The sequence below is a fragment of the Mastigoproctus giganteus genome, chromosome 2 (genome assembly GCF_048544385.1).
Source record: "Mastigoproctus giganteus isolate SK-2022 chromosome 2, ASM4854438v1, whole genome shotgun sequence".
Taxonomy (NCBI): Eukaryota; Metazoa; Arthropoda; class Arachnida; order Uropygi; family Thelyphonidae; genus Mastigoproctus; species Mastigoproctus giganteus.
This window is the reverse complement of record NC_143576.1, coordinates 128,594,254-128,609,819: the sequence shown is the minus strand read 5'-3', so window position 1 is coordinate 128,609,819 and position 15,566 is coordinate 128,594,254. Positions and strand designations below refer to the sequence as shown.

At 37.3% G+C, this 15,566-nt stretch overlaps 1 protein-coding gene across 3 annotated transcripts in view; it reads left to right on the top strand.

Moving 5' to 3' along the window:
• Positions 1-15,566, top strand: part of C3G (C3G guanyl-nucleotide exchange factor) — a 410,407-nt gene that overhangs the window by 172,740 nt on the left and 222,101 nt on the right. The window lies entirely within an intron of this gene.

Below are 15,566 nucleotides of genomic sequence, written 5' to 3'. Positions count from 1 at the left end.
AAAAATGAAAAAGACCTGTGGGTAATTGTGTAATCAGATATGAAATTCTCTGAGCAGTGCACAGGCTCCCGGGGCGCCTCCGTAGCCAGGTGGGAAGGAGCGGCAGTGCGTAGCACACGCTTCTTGATTAGACCGGGGTTCGAGCCCGTCACCACCAAATACGGAGGATGCGGAAAGGTCAGGGAATGACCACCGCATATCCCGGAGCAATATGGCCTTAGTTGCTAATGCTCCTAAAAACCAAATAAACAAACAAACAAACAAGCACAGGCTCCCGGACAGCATATGGAGTTTTGTTAATGATATTCAGGATTTGTGCTCTTAGAGATAAGGACGTGATTATCCATTCTAAAAGTCATAGGTCAGGCTACATCTTGAGTACTGCATTCAAGTCTGGTGGGCTCATTTTAAGAAGGATGTAGAGCTGCTGGAGCATGTGCAGAGAAGGGCAATGAGATTGATGAGGAGAACAAAGGGGTGCTCTTACCAAGAATGGCTTCAGTTCTGCAAATACAGGAATACCTCGCATAGTGAGGTTTCGCTATAGCGTGGTTTACAAATTGAAAAAAAAAAAAAATAAATAAATAAAAAAATAACTGTCACGCACCAATACATTTGATATGTATATATGTATGTATTGTAATGCCAGCACGTATGCCAATGCGTTATAGATTCAAGGCCATTCTGACTGTTGTCGAAACTCCCATTATACAGGGTGATTCACTACCAGTGCGACAAACTTGCAGGAGGTGTAGGGGGCACAAAGACAAATCGGAATCGCATAGCATTGCAGGGTTCGAAATGCCTTCATCATGCGGTAGAGGACATTGAACGGGAGGTCGTGTGAACAGCGATCCCACTGGAAGTCGGCATTTGCGAACCGTTTCTGTTGAAGAAACCAAGTAGCAAAAGTCCTCCGGAGTGGATAATCTGCAGGCTCCAATGATTGGACTCGTTGCAGATGTTATGAACTCCTTTGGTTTGTTGACAGTATCCATCATACAGTGGATTGGGAAATACCCAATCGTTGGCCTATCGCTCGAGTACTCGGATTGCCTTCTGCAAGATGTAGGACATTCTCCTCATTCTCTGGCGTCCTCGTCGTTCGCTCTTGATTCATGGTACCTCTCGTGAAACAACCAGTCTCACGTAACCTTCTGTGCACACGTGCGAAAATCGTATGATGAGGAGCACGCCTGTGTGGGAAACGTCCCTGGTACAAGCGCAGAGTGGCGTGCCCATTACAGTCCACAGCTCTATACGCGAGGTGCATGTTGGCCAGTTCAACGTTTGAATACTCGTCCATCCTACTGCCTCGGGAACTGGTTCACAAATGCTGACTTCCGGTGGGATCGCTGTTCACGCGACCTCCCGTTCAACGTCCTCTACCGCATGACGAAGGCATTTTGGACCCTGCAATGCTATGTGATTCCGATTCGTCTTTGTGCCCCCTACACCTCCTGCAAGTTTTTCGCACTGGTAGTGAATCACCCTGTATACGGACTCTGATAGCATTCATACATTACTAAACACTCTAGATTCCGAGCAGTGAGGTCGTTGATTGTGCGTAAGCTGTACAAATATTTTTCGCTGTGTATTTTTATTAAAGATTATTTTTTTAAAACGTTACACCTTTATATGCAAATATGAGTGGAAAGAAGAAATGTAATGCTCAGAGTGTTCTTCTAGATCCAAACATGGAACGAGTTTTGAAAGTAAGGCAGGCATTGCAAAATGACATTCGATATTTTAAAGAGATGTATGCAGACAAAAAGGAAGAAAAAACTGATCAGTTATTTTTCAGAATAAAAATACAGTACATACTTCACCTATATTCTTTTGGTATGTACATACTGCAATAAAAATCATTTGTACTGTATTTACTAGTATTTTTCATTTTTATCATTTTAGTTTCTTTTTTTGCAAGAACTTCGTGTGTATCAATTTATAGTAAACAACCATAAGCATTGGGAGATCAAAATTGAGAGTAGGAGTGTGCTATAGGCCTAATGACTCTGATGAGTATAATAAGAAACTGTACAGGGAAATAGAGTGGGCCAGTAAATCAGAGAGTCTTATAACGGGGGATTTTAATTTCCCAGATATTGACTAGAATTTGGGGACTGGTCACTCAACACTAGCAAGGCTTTTGTGGATTTATTGGATGATTGTTTTCTACATCAGCAGGTTCGGGAGGCAACTAGAGGGAGTAATACTCTTGATTTGATTATTAGTAGTGATTCTTCATGCATTAAGAATCTGCAGATAAATGAACCACTAGGTGGCAGTGAACACAGTGCGCTGAAGTGGGATTTACTCAGAGGTAACTACTATTAGGGGTAAAGGGAAGGGTTATTGCTTTCGAAAAGGTGATTACGATGGACTGAGACAGTATTTAAATTCTATGCAGTGGGACCAACTGATGATGTTACCAACAGCAAATTCAAAATGGGAAGCATTCAAAGAACTTATCTTGGAAGCTACTAGGCTTTATGTACCAACTAAGAAATATTGTTCAAGGTTTAGGCCTAAATGGATGTCAGATGAACTAATGAGATGTATGGCAGAGAAGAAAAATGCATGGGATACATATAAATTAACATATGACACAGAAGCCTATGATAGATACAAATTGATCTGTAACCAAGTTACAAAGGAGACTTAGGCAGGCGAAGGCAGATTACGAGAAAGCTTTGGTAAGGGATGCAAAGAAAAACAGCAAAGAGTTCTTTACTTATGTAAACTCTAGAAGGAAGGGGATGAATCAGATTGGTCCGCTTGATATCGATGGGTCAACTGTTGATGATCCTGCTCAGGTAGCTAACAAACTAAATGAATATTTTGCATAGACATTCACACATGAGGAGTTATTCAGGGAGGTAAATGCAAGATGTGTATTCAACTCTGGCAGTAAGCTAGATAATCTAATAACTGAGAGTAAAGTGGAGGAGAAATTGCTGAAGATAAACATAAAAAACGCACCTGGGGAGGATGGGATCTATCCAGTTATATTAAAGGAGGCAGCAAAGGAAGTAAGCAAACCCTTAGCCATAATTATGAGAGCTTCCTTCAACTCAGGGGAGGTACCCATAGACTGGAGATGTGTAAATGTGACCCCAGTTCACAAAGGAGGATCAAAGGCTGACACAAGTAATTATAGATCCGTGTGTTTAACTTCTGTTCCAGGGAAATTAATGGAGGCACTGGTTAAAGAAGCACTGCAGGGTCATCTAGAGAAGACTTCAGTTATAGCTTGGACACAGCATGGTTTTGTTAAGGGGAAGTCTTGCCTGACCAATTTGATTGGATACTATGATCCAGTCACAAAAGAACTGGACGCAGGGAATAACTTTATTATATACTTGGATCTTAGAAAGGCTTTTGATACTGTTGCACATGGAAGACTGCTGAACAAATTGGAGCAGTGTGGCATTGGAAGCAAATTGCTGCTATGGATAAGTGGGTGGTTGAGGGGGAGAAGACAGAGAGTGGTAATCAATGGACACTGCTCATCGTGGACTAATGTTATCAGTGGAGTCCCTCAGGGTTCAATGTTGGGTCCATTATTGTTTCCTATATTTATAAATGATATTGATGATGGTATATCAAGCTTGATGTCCAAGTTTGCAGACGATACAAATGTTGGCAGGGTTGTCAAGGACACTACTGACACTGTGCTGCTGCAACAGGATCTGGAAAGGTTGAGCAGATGTGCTTGAGAGGTGGCAAATTAAGTTTAACATTGACAAATGTAAAGTACTACATATGGGAAACAGCAACCTCAGAGCAACGTATCAACTCTTTGGTACTACACTAACAGTGGTAGAGAATGAAAGGGACCTGGGGGTGGTTGTGCAGGCAGATATGAAGTTCTCCGAGCAGTGCAGATAGGCTGCAAGAGTAACTCATGGTGTAAAGTCAATGATATATAGGAATTTTTCTAGCAGGGATAAGGAGGTGATTATTTCCTTGTATAAGGCAATGGTCAGACCCCACCTAGAGTACTGTATACAGGCCTGGAGGCCTCATTTCAAGAAGGATGTAGAGATGCTGGAACCAGTACAGAGAAGGGCAACAAGATTAGTGAATGGAACAAAGGGGTGCTCTTACAAAGAAAGGCTTAAGTTTTGCAAATTACAGTGTCTGGAGACTAGGCACCAGCGAGGTGATCTGATAGAGGTGTATAAAGCCTTGAATGGTTTGAGCATGCTCAATGCTGGTGGAATTCTTCCTCTTGCTCTGAATAATCACCTTGAATGGTTTGAGCATGCTCAATGCTGATGGAATTCTTCCTCTTGCTCAGAATAATCACCTGAGAGGGCATAAATTCATATTGATTAAAGACAGATGTAGGATAGATGTGTGGAAATTTGCCTTTAGCCAGTGGGTGGTTGGTTTGTGGAACAGGTATTTCGAACGAACAGAGGGGTGAAGTGGAAGTGGTTTTTTTTTTTTTTTTTTTTGGCTGATGCTGCATAAGCTTGCTTTCTTGCATCAAATGCCTCTACTAATGCTAACACCTATATATTTTTGCAACTCCACCCATATAATCAAATTGTCGGAACGCATTACATTAAAATACATACTAATAATGCCTCGATCAGCGATGTGTTGCATAGCACGGTATTTTTTTGGCATGAATTAACCGCACTATGCAAGATATTCCTGTATAGCATCTGGAAACTAGTCACCTGCAAGGCAATCTGATTGAGGGGTTTAAGGCTTTGAATGGATAGAGCAAGCTCAGATCTGATGGGATTCTTCCTCATGTTCAGACTACATATGTGAGGGGACAGAAATTGAAATTTGAGGAGGGTTGTTTGCTGAAGTTTGCCTTTAGCCAACTGATTGCTGGAACAGATTTCTCTCTCTCTCTCTCTCTCCCTGAAGTTGTGTAAGTGGATAGCTTGAATAAATTCAAAGAACAACTAGATAAACTTGTGGCGGGGATTGATAGGTGAAATAGGAAAATATATTAATGGGCAATAGCTGTGCCTACTAGAACCATTCTATCCATTCCTGTACTTGAGAACTTTCACCAGCATTCAGAACTTTTTATGATGGAATTAGCTTCTGTCAGTAATACTTCTGACTAAAAGAGTAGAGGATGGTGTTTCTTTGTTTTTTTTTTTGTCTGAGAGTATCCTACTGAGAAGGTAACTACCCATGTGGTTTTGGAAAAGTCTTTTTCTGGTACTTCTACTAATACTTGCTAGTCGTCAAACACCAGGAAATGAGCCAACTCTGCTTGCCAATTGAAAACCATGCTACTGTTATGTGACTAGCACATCAACAGCACCAAATCTTCAAGCAGTGAAACAAAACACAGAAGGCGCCTCCGTAGCCAGGTGGGAAGGAGCAGCAGTGTGTAGCACACGCTTCTTGATTAGACCGGGGTTCGAGCCCGTCACCACCAAATACGAAGGATGTGGAAAGGTCAGGGAATGACCACCGCATATTCCCGGAGCAATATGGCCTTAGTTGCTAATGCTCCTAAAAACCAAATAACAACAACAACAAAACACAGAGGCACAGAAAATGCTGTCTCAAGGCTGGCATTACACACCACACCACATGAAATAGCCAATGCATTAAAAGACGATCTAGGTTAACTGTTTCCGTAACACAACTGCCTGCCAAACAACTAGAATGTGCATCATTGAAGCTTGAAGTGAGCCCCTGTTTTTTTTTTTTTTTTTTTTTTGATAAAACTTCTTCTACTCACAGCCAGACTTCTACTGCATATCATGTGGCTCCACAATTCACAAATTGGCACAGTGACTTGTGATTTCTCCTCTGGTACTGTCTCCCACAGATGCCTTCACTTCACCAGGAACTCCCCATATCCATAATTGTCATATACATACCATCAACCTGTTTGTTTGCCAGTGATAACGAGTTCTGGGATGCCCACCCCAATCTATTTCACAAATTTATGAACTCTAAAACCTGTCCACAATAGAATTTCTTAGGAAACTGCTCTTTAAAATATCCCTAAGGCTTATTCTGTCAGAGTTATATATCAGAATGTTGGAAGCCTCTGCAACAACTGGACACTTTTGACTAAATTCTATTTGCTAGTCATATCGACATCCTCTGTGTCACTGAGACTTGACTCAGTAATGATCAGGAATTTTTTCATCCTACACTCGTGCAGTTATAACTGTGCTTTCACTTATAGGGCTGGAAGATAAGTGGTGGTGGACTGCAATTTTCTTTAAGCACCTACTAGCCTGTCTTCTTTATCAAGTTTCCAGCCAGGCACTGGCTTATGAGGCTCTGCCTGTTATCCTTAGCTCCAATAGAATCCACATAGAAATAATCATGTCTACCCTAGTACTTTCATCCAGTATCATCCTTGAGATATTAAACTGGATTGTTAATCAAGTCCATCTTTTGGCTTTGCTCTTCCCAATTGGGTTACCTTGAGAACATGTTTCTGTCAAACGTATCTTGAGCAGGTTTTACAACTGGTCAGTGATATCCAACCAGAGGTCACCAATTGGATGTCATTCTTGCTTCCTCTGCCTGTTCACTTGACAAACTGCCAGAGACTTATTTTCATATGTACTATGAAGCAGTTGTTGTTTCTTACATATACCTACCCCAAACTTCAGTGCTGCAAATTCAACTAATACTAGAGTGATAGTTAGGTCTCTGGATCTTGAATATTGTTAAATGTGGTGAGGCTGCAACTGCCATTCCATACTTAGAAAATTGTAACCTTGAACTTGCAGCAAATTTGCTTACTAGCTGGCATAACTGAGGCATGATGGTAATCCTCTTAGATACTTCAAAAGTTGGAACCTTTGCAGTATCTAAGAGGATTACTATCATGCCTCAGTTCAGAGCTTGGTGGTCTCTCTATCTTAATATGAGCTTTAAACTAAAAGATTATCAGCACATAATATGGAAGCTCAAACTGTTCAGGATAGGATAGCTTACTCCAGGGCCTTAGCAGAATTTAACAAACAAATCTCAAAACACTTGATATGGGTAAACATATCTGCCCTGAGTTGTCTGCTGATTTTCTCCAACTTTTTGAAACTGAACTTTATTTCTGCGTTCAGTGGAAACCTGGAACTGTGTCCTGAGCTCAATGTACTGGCAAATGTGTTCCAGTCTGACATATTCACTGCTTTTTAAATCTCCGGGGAATAGCTTATTGCTGCTATTGATATTCTACATCAGCTTGTACAACTGCAGGTGTGTTTATTTTGTGGGAATCCCGTCAACTTATAACAGCTCTGCCATGTTATATATAGTGCTATTGTACTGATAAAAGCCAATCAGTGTTAGTGGTCTGCCTGTCCCATTGTATATTAAGTAATGTTGTTATGTTGAGTGACTGGTCATTCAGCCAAGGAGGCTGCAGAGTAGACAGCCAAACTATTCTATCGTTCATATAGTGCACCCCCCCCCCCCAGTTTATTATCAAATGTCTCACTCAGTATATTTTGGATCTCCCAATAATTTTTAATGCTATACTCTCAAGCCATTTCTTTCCCCATTAGTGGAACTCGTAAAGCTAATACTTAAAATTCAATCTTCTTTAATCATTCTAGCCAGTACTCAAAATTCATTCAAGAATTACTGGCCAAACTCCAGTGGCTCAAGTCTTCAGAAACTGCTTGAGAGGTACTCCTCTCTGTTCTGACAAAACAATTTCTTTCACATCAGCCTCCTCACATTCATTGTTCAATTCCTCATAGGTCCACTGCCCACTAATCTGCTATCCACTACCATCTCTATAATTTCTTTGTTTGAATTTCAGGCTGAGCTTGCAGTTACCTGCAAGTTTCTGAGTTCAGTGCCTCAACACATCTCTACTGAAATTCATTGATCCCCTTAAATCTAGCATAAACACAGTTGCTTTTATACCTATTTCTGACAAGTGTTTGGTGGGTATGCTTTGTCTTTTCTAAATCTGAAGGTTATCCAGATACTTTTGGCAATATAGTATACCTGAATAAGGTCAAGTTTAAGATTCCTAGCAGCTTTGAATAAAATTGTACACAGCAGAAATGTGTTCCTTAATATTAAGCCTCAACCTGAACGAATTTGACTGAAGTTGGATTGTTAATTTCTTCACTCTATTGATACCAGAAGTCTAGCAGGATTTTTGTATAATGTAAAGTTTTTTTTTTTTCTTCTCTCTCTTCAATTAGTATGCAAGCCAGAAATGCCTAGATATCTTATTACTTCTTGATTTTGAGTTATAAAAGAATTCTCTGCTCTATTCAACCCACAACCAACTGTAGTCCAACAAGAAGATACTCCAAGACCTGTGCAGAACATTTACTAATGCTGCTGTAGGAGCCACATGTATGATTGTTATGTAAATTGGAGAAGTGTGGCATTAGGGGCAAGTTACTGTCCTGAATAAAGGCAAAGAATGGTTGTAAATGACCATTGCTCCTTATGGACTAATGGAATGAGTGAGATACGACAGGAATCGGTGTTAGCCCCCCCTTACTGTTTTTTTTGTATTTATTAATTATATTGGCTTTGGTGTTTCAAGTTTGATGGTTAAGTTTGTTTGCTGATGATACAAAGGCTGGCACAATAGTTAATAACAGTAATCAGGATATGGTTACTGTCTCTTGAAGCAGTTGGATGCTGCTTCAAGGAGATCTAGATAAACTAAATGACTGAAAAATAAAAACTGAGCTTTAACATTAATAAATGCAAAGTACTGTTATTTGGGCGTCAGTAATCCCAGAATTACTTACTATTTGGTTTGCCTCAAATTGAAGAGAGTTGATAAAAGAAAAAGACTGTTATTTATATCAATATGAAATTCTCTGAGCAGTGTGAATAAGGCTTTTAGAACAGCCTATTGAGTTTTGTCAGTGATATATGAGAGCATTTAAGAAGTTCATGACTTGAGTATCAAGGATTTTTTTTGAGAAGTCTGGTAACATTTCAGCATCTTCCCCTTTTTGAGTCAATACACTTCTACCACTGATGCTGCAGTGGGTCAGTTCCAGCTATGAAGAAAGTTTCCCCTTGGGCCTTCAGGAATGCATCCATTCACTACAGCAATGAAGTCACTGTCGATGTTAAAATGAATGCTCATTTCCTATTTTTTCAAATTAAGAAATAGGTGAAAGTCCGATGGTGTTAAATCCAGTGAATACAGGAGATGGTCCAAGATTTCAAAACTGCACTTAGGCAGTGCAGCCATGCCAGTGACAGACTTGTGATCAGGTGCATTGTCCTGGAACAAGATTTTTTTTTTTTTTTTTTTTTTTAGTTTTCTGTGGCATTTGTCTTTGATGTTTTCATGCTAATGCTTCACAAGGTCTGCATAATATGTCCCTGTGGCTGTCTGACCTTTCTGAAGGTAATCCCTATCAATGCCACATGAGCATCCTAAAACCCCGATGCCGTCACCTTGCCAGCAGATGGAATTGACTTGGCTTTCATTGGAAGGGAGAAGAGTTGTGTTTCCACTGTTTCAATTGCTCCTTTGTCTCTGGCTGAAAGTGATGGACTGACTCACATCTCATTCATGATCACAAGCCTTGCAAGTAAACTTGCTGGACCTGCTTAAAAATGATGCAAATGTTCACTCGACAACTGAATGTGTGTGTTTTTTATCTGCTGTCAGCAACTTTTGGATCCATCGTGCTGACACCTTTTTCATAGCAAGAACCTGTGTTATTGAGTGATACCCATGTTCACATGCGCTGTCCAAGATGCTGGCAATGTACCAAACTGTCACTTATTGGTCACTCATCACCAGGTCATGTGCACTGTGAACAAATTCTGGAGCAATGGACGTTGCAGGTCTTCCAGAGCATGGGTCATCTTCCAGGCTCTCCCTGCCTCGTTTAAATTTTGCTGCCCACTTCTTAATCATAGACTAGGAAGGGGCATCCTCTCCCAAATATCGTAACCATATTCTCATGAATTGCCTTTGGTGTTAATTCGTTTTTTCCCAAATATTAGATGGTTGCGTGATGACTGAATTTGTCCACTTTTCCTCATTCACGCAACGTGTGAATGAGGAAAAGACTTTAGGACATGTAATTAAAAAGAAAAAAAAAATACATTACTGAAACTGCATGAAACCTGGTGGGTTGCTATTTGAAGTGTCACAGAAAGTACGTAAATTTTTAACACTGTATCACTATCCTTTAATACTCAGGCCATGATCTTTTTATATGCCTCCATACAGGAATTGTGTCAAGAAGGAACAAGGAGGTGATTATTTTGCTGAATAAGGCAATAGTTAGGCCACATCTTGAGTTCTGCATGCAGTTCTGGAGGTCTCATTTTAAGAAGGATGTGTGTAAAGAAGAGAGACAAGGTTTGTTGAGGCCACAAAAGGGTATTCTTACCAAGAAAGTCTTGTTCTATAAATTGTGGTGTCTGGAAGCTAGGCAAATTGTGCGTGCGTGCGTGCGCGCACTGGTACTGTATATAAGCTTTTGCCTCATATTGCCAATACTGATACTACATACACTTGTTAGAAGATTCTCTGGCTTCCATCATACAAAGGAAAAGCAGATACAGCAGCTGTATTAATAATTTAATGTAATTGTGTATTAATAATTTAATGCACAATTGAATGATAGTAAATGTAAATAAATTGTAATTTATTTTAAATTCTAAATCAACAAAAGCAGTTTAATAAAAAAAAATCATACAAATTAACTTCATATGATTTTTATTAGACCGATCTGGTTGTTTTAAATTATTTTAAAATTCTTTACCTTGTATTGATTTAAATTGTATCACATACCTGTTCAGTACTAGGTATTTTGTTGATCCATTCAGTTTATCCTGGATTATAGAGAATTTTATTAATCTAGTTTATTAGTCAGTTTTATTGTTTTAAATTTTGTCATGCATCTAAATTGTTTCTTTGTTCACAAATTATTTTTTATCTGGCACTTTCAGGTATTTTGTTTATCACATCTCAGTCTGAATGGTTCTGTTAATCTTGTCTTTCTCTCTCTCTGTAATTATTATGTGTAAGTTCACATCTTAATCCCCTCTTCTAATCTCAGCCCAGGCTACTTCTGTACCCTCCTGTTACATCAGTTCTTGTCAAGCTTTCCCTGTGGGCGTTCTCTTACTAGTCTTTCAGGTAAGTTTGAAAATTCTTTATACATTTTCACAGGGTTAAAAATATCAAAAATTTTAAATTCCTTCCTTTTTTTCCCCCCAGTTTGTAATTATACTTTTACAGATAATTTAGTCATAACAGAAGCTTGATATTTTCATACATGTTTGAATTGCGGTAGTTCCCTCAAATATTATGCAATATCAAAGTTGTTTAGAATATATGTTTATTCATGATACAGGTCTTGAGTTTTGCATCTACAAAAATAAATCGTGTGCAATTTGAAAAATCTCAACATAGAATCAAATTTATGATATTAACCAAAATTTAATGTGATAATTTTAAAATATAAAATTAAGCAATTGATGCTCTTGTGCAAAAGACTGATTGACATTCAATCAGTATATTATGAGCGCAGGGACAACAGATGAACTAGTAGTAATAGATAAATGAATTTCACATGTGTTTTTATTACTTCGGATATACATGATGAAATCCTGGGTTAGGCCTCCCTTCAACTATTCCTTGATTCTTTTGACATAAAAATTGAAATGATATTAATGAGAGATATAAATACAGTTGACTTTTGTAAAACATTTATTAGAAAATTAAATCATCGTTCACTATGAGGCCTAAAATTGCTAACTTAGGGATAAGCCTTTATTACCAAATAAAGATATGAATAAATATTATTGATCAATTAAAGAATATGAACAGTTAATTTACAAATATGTATTATAAGGCAGATTCAGACTTCTACCAAGGAGAATTTACACCAAAAATATTAAGTTTTAATAAATTATTCTAGAAAGATATGTTGCCGATAACCAAAGAAAATCAAAATTCAAGCATTGTATGTTGATAATTCTTATTTTTAAATGACATGGTTTTGGGAAATTGCAAATGCATCAGTTAACGTAGCTATCTACCAAAAATAGTTAAATTAAATTGGCATTGTTTTGATTATATCTCATATTGTGAATACCTTCGCAACGAGTTGCCATGGTATTGTACTACCTCGAATAAGTAACACTTTGCCAATGGAGAAGACTACTGTTACTGATTCTCGCTGGATACCACCACCTAGACAGCACCATTTCAAAGCTTGTTGGCTTCTCCTCAGTTGGTGGGTGGGTGGGCAGGTACTCTGTTATTGCAATAGTGACAACCCAGTTATGAAGTATAACTCTACAATATGAGAGATGCCTGAAAGTGTGCAGTAGTATAAACTGTAAAAGATTTAAGGGCAAATGCCTCATGCTATGAGATAGAACGACTAACGTATGGGTAAGTGCAAATGCATCAGTTAACGTAGCTATCTACCGAAGTAGTTAAGTTAAATTGGAATCATTTTGATTATATCTCATATTGTGAATATCTTCGCAATGGTGCTGTCTGGTTAGTGGTATCTGGCAAGAATAAGTAACAGTAGTCTTCTCCATTGGTGAAGTGTTACTTATTCAAGATAGTACAATACCATGGCAACTCGTTGTGAAGGTATTCACAATATGAGATATAATCAAAATGATGCCAATTTAAATTAACTACTTTGGTAGATAGCTACATTAACTGATGCATTTGCACTTACCCATACAATAGTCATTCTATCTTGAGGCCTTTGCCCTTAAATATTTTATATAACATGGTGGTTTTTTTATTGATTAATAATAATTATTCATTATCTTTAATTTGATAATAAAATACATTTGAAAATGTGACTTTATTGAAAAATATTTGAAGACATTGCTGGTAGAAGTTGGTACTATAGATCTAAGTTTAGTATTCCTTTAAAGAAATCTCTATGCAAGGCAGTACTTTAAATCTGAATGACACACCATGTTAGTTAAACTTGTTTATTTTATTTCTCTTTTCTTTTCTTTAGCCTTCATAATGATTCGCAAAGGGGAATTAAGCATCATTGAAGTTAAATGTAATTGTTGCGTAATTGGGTATCTTGCTTATTGACTTACAAACAATTTTTAATTTTGTAAAATTTACCTATACCTGAGTAAAACTTAATTTTTCTCTGCTATTGTATGATTTAATGGCATCCTTAATTTAATGTGATCATTTAAGAGTTAATAACCATATATGCTTTATGCTCAGCAAGTAATTTTGTGAAACATATCAATATATAATGTGGTAATAAGTACATTTGTTAATAACTGCCATTTGTCAATGCCATAACATAAAAATGAAATGAAAACTAATAAATTTTTGTGTGTGTTAAAAAAAAATAAATAAATAAAAAATAAAAAACGATTTAATTGTTCTGTAGTAATAAAACTGCAGATCAATTAAATGAGTAAACATACATGCTTTAATAAGTATGAAAGCAGCAGTATATATGTATGCTGCAAAACAATTAAATGAATAAGTATATATGCTTAAATAAGCATGAAAAACAGCAGCATATATATAATTTCCAAAATGCACATATGACTGGCAGACTGCACATTGTTTTTTAGTTTATCTCATATTTATTTTTCACCTGGAGCTGGTGAATATTTCTGAATGGAATTTTTCCCTCTTTATGATTAATATTATCACTACATTTAAGTAATTTTTTAGCGAAGTCTTGAGGGGATCTGTCAGGTAAGAGAATCAGTTATAGTTTTTGAACTAGTAAGAGACTTACTTCCTATGTTAATTGCAAGGCTTGATGTATTCAGAAAAGACAAATCAAAATAAAGTGAAATTAAAGGAAAAAGAGTGACAAAGCTGAAAAATGCATTTTTCAGCTTTGTCACTCTTGAAAGAAAAGAAATTAAATGATGTAAAAATCCACAGTGATAACAGACAGTGGCCAGCTTTCTTGACTTATTTTCAGTTAGCCAAAATGTCTGAAAAGATAGGACTGCATTTGAGAGGGATGTTTAGATCCCATAATGCTCCTATGCAGGTGGCACCTCCATAGCCAGGTGGGCAGGAGCAGCAGTGCATAGCACACACTTCTTGATTAGACCGGGGTTTGAGCCCGTGACCACCAAATACGGAGGATGCGGAAAGGTCATGGAATGACCACTGCATATCCCTGGAGCAGTATGGACTTAGTTGCTAATACTCCTAAAAACCAAATAACAACAATAACTTATGCAGGTGAACTGTGATTTAACTGCCTTATCTGAAAAACATTAAAGGAATTTCTCCAGAACCATCCAGTAGCCAATGCTTCATATGTTAATGACTTATGATGGGATTTTAACTTTTAAAATTTGTGCTGAATCTACTAAAGGGATTTTGGAGGTGGAGTGCTCATATTGACTGAGTTCTGCTTTGAAGTAATTAATACAGAAGCTTCATTGGTTTCCAATTTCTGACCATTAGCATTAGCAGTGGTGTATGATGCAAAAAAGCAAGATTGTACAGCATCAGCCAAAAAAAAAAAAAAAAAAAAAAAACACCTCCAATTTCACTTATTCATTCCCTCTAATAATTTTCTTAATTACAATAAAGTTTTTGAAAATAAAAACAAATTTTTTTGATAAGTATACATGTTATTTCCCCACCCTTCTACTATATTCATCATCAAGAGATATTTCCTTAACTCCAAGGTATGTAATTTTTCTCTAGTACAAAGTTTTGAGACTCATATTGGTGTTTGGATTATGTAATGGCACATACCACCAAATGGCACACACACAGACAACTCTTTCTATCAAAAATCAGAAGGAAAACTAAACTTTTCTAATCGTTAAGTTCACTCCTGAAAAAAACCAAAATCCTTGTGGTTTTATATCTTCACCTCTGCAAGCAGACATTTTACTGCCACAGTCTGCTGCAATGTTGAAAGTATAGCTAAACCTATTTATGGAAAATTCCACAAGTGAAGGCATGGTGCAAAAAAATGCCCAGAGGGCATTTTGACCGTGACTGTCTGCAGTTGCTGAACTTAAATATATTTTATTGCTATTGCTGCATCTTTTAGAATTTCCATGAGTACAGCAGGATTGCAAGTTTTTTGAATATGATATACAGTAAATTTTCATTTTTACAGCTCTATTGGAGTGTGACACACTACATATGAATTATTCCTAGTCAGAATCGACAAGCGTTAATTATTAAATCTTCAGACAATAAAAAAAAAAAAAAAAAAACACCATATAAATATTGTATTATGCTAAAAAAAAAAAAAGTCTCCATTGTTCCCTATTAGTATTCGCTTCTGAATGCACGAATTTAAGACTTTCATATGAAGTCATGTCAGATAAAAAATTTTTCAGTCATGGATTGTTTAACCTATGCCTTTTATCCAGTGTCTATTATTATAAGAAACAGCAAACTTCATTAAGCCCTTGTTTCTTAAGCAGCACTAATATATACTGATGATGAATCAGCACTGTATCCTCTCATACACGTTTTCTTTTCTAGCTCACTTATTACTGCATTTCAAGTTTTTTGATTATTGTTAGTAGGGTACATTTATAAATTTGGTCTCCCCCCCCCCCCCAGACAAAATATTTGTATATAGTTCCCTACAAGAGGAGTTCTA